The sequence below is a fragment of the Triticum dicoccoides genome, chromosome 2B, assembly GCF_002162155.2.
Source record: "Triticum dicoccoides isolate Atlit2015 ecotype Zavitan chromosome 2B, WEW_v2.0, whole genome shotgun sequence".
Classification (NCBI taxonomy): Eukaryota; Viridiplantae; Streptophyta; class Magnoliopsida; order Poales; family Poaceae; genus Triticum; species Triticum dicoccoides.
In genome coordinates, this window is record NC_041383.1 from 491,929,782 (window position 1) to 491,936,241 (window position 6,460).

The following is a 6,460-nucleotide window of genomic DNA, read 5'->3' on the forward strand; positions in this document are numbered from 1 at the left end:
CCTGAGGACATGGGTGAAGTCTTGCTATTAGTAGTCATGTGAATTTGGTATTCGTTCGATATTTTGATGAGATGTATGTTGTCTCTCCTCTAGTGGTGTTATGTGAACATCGACTACATGACACTTCACCATTATTTAGGCCTAGAGGAAGGCATTGGGAAGTAATAAGTAGATGATGGGTTGCTAGAGTGACCGAAGCTTAAACCCTAGTTTATGTGTTGCTTCGTAAGGGGCTGGTTTGGATCCACTAGTTTCATGCTATGGTTAGGTTTACCTTAATACTTCTTTTGTAGTTGAGGATGCTTGCAATAGGGGTTAAACATAAGTGGGATGATTTTCCAATAAAGGGTAGCACCCAAGCACCGGTCAACCCACATATCAAATTATCAAAGTAATGAACGTGAATCATATGAGCGTGATGAAAACTAGCTTGACGATAATTCCCATGTGTCCTCGGGAGCGCTTTTCTCATTATAAGAACTTGTCCAGGCTTGTCCTTTGCTACAAAAAGGATTGGGCCACCTTTCTGCACTTTATTTAATTTCATTGCTTGTTACCCGTTACAAATTATCCTATCACAAAACTATGTTTTACCTACAATTTCAGTGCTTGCAGACAATACCTTATTGAAAGTCGCTTGTCATTTCCTTCTACTCCTCATTGGGTTCGACACTCTTACTTATCGAAAGGACTACGATAGATCCCCTACACTTGTGGGTCATCAAGACTCTTTTCTGGCGCCATTGCCGGGGAGTGAAGCGCCTTTGGTGAGTGGAACTTGGTAAGGAAACATTTGTATAGTGTGCTGAAATTTTCTGTCACTTGTTACCATGGAAACTAATCCTTTGAGGGGCTTGTTCGAGGCATCTTCGCCCCGACCAATAGAGCAAAGAGTTGCTCCTCAACATACTGAACCTACTGAAAATGTTTCCTTTGAAATCTCTTTGGGTATGATAGAGAAACTGCTAGCTAATCCTTTTGAAGGAGATGCAACATTGCATACCGATTTACACCTTATCTCTATGGATGAAGTTTGTGGGTTATTTAAGCTTGCAGGTAAGCCCTACGATGTTGTTAAGAGGAAGGTCTTTCCTTTATCTTTGAAGGGAGATGCATTGACATGGTATAGGCTATGTGATGATACAGGATCTTGGAACTATAAATGATTGAAGTTGGAATTTCACCAGAAGGTCTATCCTATGCATCTTGTTCATCATGATCGTAATTACATATAAAATTTCTAGCCTCGCAAAGGAGAAAGCATCGCTCAAGCTTGGGGGAGGCTTAAGTCAATTTTATATTCATGCCCCAATCATGAGCATTCAAGAGATATGATTATTCAAAAAAATTATGCTCGGCTTTCTCTCAATGATCGCACCATGCTCGATACTTCCTGTGCTGGTTCTTATATGTTGAAGACTATTGAATTCAAGTGGGATTTATTGGAAATAATTGAACGCAAATCTAAAGATTGGGGTTCCGGCGATGGTAAGGAGTCAGGTATGACACCTAAGTTTTATTGTGTTAAATCTTTTATGGATACCGATGCTTTTCATGGATTTAGCGCTAAATATGGACTTGATTCTGAGATAGTAGCTTCTTTCTGTGAATCTTTTGCTACTCACGTTGACCTCCCTAAGGAGAAGTGGTTTAAATATAATCCTCCCATTGAAGTAAAATTAGTTGTACCTGTTACAGTTGAAGAAAAGACTATCACTTATAATGATCCTATTGTTCCTACTACTTATGTTGAGAAACCACCTTTCCTTGTTAGAATAAAGGATCATGCTAAAGCTTCAACTGTGGTCCGTAAGAGTAATACTAGAACATATACACCTCCTGACAAAATTAAAGTTGAACCTAGTATTGGTATGGTTAAAGATCTCTTGGCTGATAATATTGATGGGCATGTTATTTACTTCTATGAGGAAGCTGCTAACATTGCTAAACCCGATGCTAAGAGACATAGACCTGTTGTAGGTATGCCTGTTATTTCTATTAAAATAGGAGATCATTGTTATCATGGCTTATGTGATATGGGTGCTAGTGTTAGTGCTATACATATTTCCTTATACCAAGAAATTATGCATGACATTGCACCGGCTGAGTTAGAAGATATTGATGTTACAATTAAGCTTGCCAATAGGGATACTATTTCACCATTTGGGATTGTTAGAGATGTTGAAGTCTTGTGTGGGAAGGTTAAATATCCTGCTGATTTTCTTGTTCTTGGTTCCCCACAAGATGACTTTTGTCCCATTATATTTGGTAGACCCTTCTTGAATACTGTTAATGCTAGGATTGATTGCAAAAAGGATGTTGTTACAATTGGCTTAGTGGATATGTCTCATGAGTTTAATTTTGCTAAGTTTCGTAGACAACCCCATGATAAAGAATTGCCTAGTAAATGAGATTATTGGTCTTGCTTCTATTGTCGTGCCTCCTACTGATCTGTTAGAACAATATTTGCTAGACCATGAAAATTATATGTTTATGAATGAAAGAAGGGAAATAGATGAAGTATTCCTTCAACAGGGTCCTATTCTGAAACACAACTTGCCTGTTGAAATCCTAGGGGATCCTCCTCCACCCAAGGGTGATCCCGTGTTTGAGCTCAAATCTTTACCTGATAATCTTAAATATGATTATCTTGATGAAAAGAAGATATATCATGTTATTATTAGTGCTAACCTTTCAGAGCAAGAAGAGGAAAGATGATTGAAAACTCTGAAGAACCACCGTGCTACTATTGGATATACTCTGGATGATCTTAAGGGCATTCGTCCCACTCTATGCCAACATAAAATTAAATTGGACGAAGGCTCCAAACCAGTTAGAGATCTTCAACGACGGTTAAATCCTAAGATGAAAGAAGTGGTAAGAAAGGAGATACTAAAGCTCCTTGAGGCAGGTATAATTTATCCAGTTGCTGATAGTGATTGGGTAAGTCCTGTCCATTGCGTCCCTAAGAAGGGAGGTATTACTGTCGTTCCTAATGATAAAGATGAATTGATTCCGCAAAGAATTATTATAGGTTATAGGATGGTAATTTATTTCTGTAAATTAAATAAAGCTACTAAGAAAGATCATTACCCTCTACCTTTTATTGATTAAATGCTAGAAAGAATATCCAAACACACACATTTCTGATTTCTAGATGGTTATTCTGGTTTCTCTCAAATACCTGTGTCAGCGGACGATCAACCTAAAACTACTTTTACTTGCCCTTTTGGTACTTTTGCTTATAGACGTATGCCTTTTGGTTTCTCTCAAAGATGCGTGATGGCTATATTCTTTGACTTTTGTGAAAAGATTTGTGAGGTATTCATGGATGACTTCTCCGTTTATGGATCCTCTTTTGATGATTGCTTGAGCAACCTTGATCGACTTTTGTAGAGATGTGAAGACACTAGTCTCATCTTGAATTGGGAGAAGTGCCACTTTATGGTTAATGAAGGCATTGTCTTGGGGCATAAAATTTATGAAAGAGGTATTGAAGTTGATAAAGCTAAAGTTGATGCTATCAAAAAGATGCCATGTCCCAAGGACATTAAAGGTATAAGAAGTTCCCTTGGTCATGCCGGTTTTTATAGGAGGTTCATTAAGGACTTTTCTAAAATCTCTAGGCTTCTGACTAATTTATTGCAAAAAGATATTCCTTTTGTCTTTGATAATGATTGTGTAGAAGAATTTGAAATACTTAAGAAAGCTTTGATCACTGCACCTATTGTTCAGCCACCTGATTGGAATTTACCCTTTGAAATTATGTGTGATGCTAGTGATTATGTTGTAGGTGTTGTTCTAGTGCAAAGAGTTGATAAGAAATTAAATGTTATCCAGTATGCTAGTAAAACTCTTGATACTGCCCAGAGAAATAATGCTACTACTGAAAAAGAATTCTTAGCAATTGTATTTGCTTGTGATAAGTTCAGACCTCATATTGTTGATTCTAAAGTTACTATTCACACTGATCATGTTGCTATTAAATATCTTATGGAAAAGAAAGATGCTAAACCTAGAATGATTAGATGGGTTCTCTTGCTTCAATAATTTTATTTGCATATTATTGATAGAAAGGGAGCTGAGAACCCCGTTGCAGACAACTTGTCTAGGTTAGAGAATGTTCTTGATGACCCACTACCTATTGATGATAGCTTTCCTAATGAACAATTAGCGGTCATTAATGCTTCTCGTACTGCTCCATGGTATGCTGATTATGCTAATTACATTGTTGCTAAATCTATACCACCTAGTTTCACATACCAGCAAAAGAAAAAGTTCTTTTATGATTTAAGACATTACTTCTGGGATGACCCACACCTTTATAAAGAAGGAGTAGATGGTGTTATTAGATGTTGTATACCTGAGCATGAACAGGAACAGATCCTACACAAGTGTCACTCCGAACCATATGGAGGACACCACGCTGGAGATAGAACTGCACATAAGGTATTGCTATCCGGGTTTTATTGGCCTACTCTCTTCAAAGATGCCCGTAAGTTTGTCTTGTCTTGTGATGAATGTCAAAGAATTGGTAATTTTATTAGACGTCAAGAAATGCCTATGAATTACTCTCTTGTTATTGAGCCATTTGATGTTTGGGGCTTTGATTATATGGGACCTTTTCCTGCCTCTAATGGATATACATACTTTAGTTGCTGTTGATTAAGTTACTAAGTGGGTAGAAGCTATTTCAACTAGTAGTGTTGATCATAAAACCTCTATTAAGATGCTTAAAGAAGTTTATTTTCTGAGGTTTGGAGTCCCTAGATATCTCATGACTGATGGTGGTTCACATTTTATTCATGGTGCTTTTCGTAAAATGCTTGCTAAGTATGATGTTAATCATAGAATTGCATTTCCTTATCACCCACAGTCTAGTGGTCAAGTAGAGTTGAGTAATAGAGAGCTCAAATTAATTTTGCAAAAGACTGTTAATAGATCTAGAAAGAATTGGTCCAAGAAACTTGATGATGCATTATGGGCCTATAGGACTGCATATAAAAATCCTATGGGTATGTCTCCGTATAAGATGGTTTATGGAAAAGCATGTCACTTACCTCTCGAACTTGAACATTAAAGCATATTGGGCTATTAAAGAGCTCAACTATGACTTCAAACTTGCCGGTGAGAAGAGGTTATTTGATATTAGCTCACTCGATTAATGGAAAACCCAAGCCTATGAGAATGCCAAGCTGTTCACAGAAAAAGTTAAAAGATGGCATGACAAAAGAATACAAAAGCGTGAGTTTAACGTAGGTGATTATGTGTTGCTATTCAACTCTCGTTTAAGATTTTTTGCAGGAAAACTTCTCTCTAAATGGGAAGGTCCTTACGTTATCGAGGAGGTCTATCGTTCCGGTGCCATAAAAATCAACAACTTCGAAGGCACAAATCCAAAGGTGGTGAACGGTCAAAGAATCAAACATTATATCTCAGGTAATCCTATAAATGTAGAAACTAATATTATTGAAACCGTTACCCCGGAGGAATTCATAAGTGACACTCTCCGGAACGTTTCAGACTCCGAAAAGGAATAGGTATGTGGTACGGTAAGTAAACCGACTCCAAAACAATTCTAATAGCAATTTTTCTCCGTTTTGGAATATTTAAGAATTTAGGGAAATAAGAAGTAGTCCGAGAAGGACACGAGGCCTCCACAAGGGTGGAGGGCGCGCCCACCCTTACTGGGCACGCCCCCCTGCCTCGTGGGCACCTCGTGTGCTTTCGGACTCTGTTTTATTGCACGTTACTTCTTTTGGCGGTAAAAAATCATTATATAATCTCCCAAAGGTTTTGACCACCAGATCACGCAAAAATCTTCTGTTTTCGTTTCGAGCTGTTTTTCTGTCAGATTTAGAGCAAGATGTCTTCTCAAGAGTCAGTCGGGGAGAGTCGGGTGTCCCACCTGACGCCAGGTCCAGGAGCAAACAGTGATGCTTATCACTTTGGGCCATCCATGGAGGATGAGATGGAGGCCGACCTGAAAAGGATAGATGCCATGGAGGAGGATCAAGAAGTTACCTCTTGCTTCCAAGCAGGATTCATGATGGGGGAACTACACAGCTCAGCTATTCCAAACTCGGTCATTCCTTCCAATGTTAAATTTCTTTCTTATGAAAATATGAAAAAGAGTGTCACTTGTTCTCCAGAAGCTATGCAACATCCTTGGGTAAAAGGAGCTTTAGCCATCACGGGCAAGCTCCGCAAAGAAAATATGGACCTCAAACAACAAGTCAATAAGCTCGAGGGGGAGAATCGTATCCTGAGGGGCATCATCGCCAAGAAGATCACAACACCAACTCTTAAGAAGGAGACATAATCAGATGGGTATGGGCACTCCCCTTGGAAATTGCCAAGCTTGGGGGAGGTGCCCCGGTATCGTATCACCATCACACTCCTATCTTTACCGTTTTACTTATTTCGGTCCTTTGGTAATATCTAGATCTAGTAGAATAAA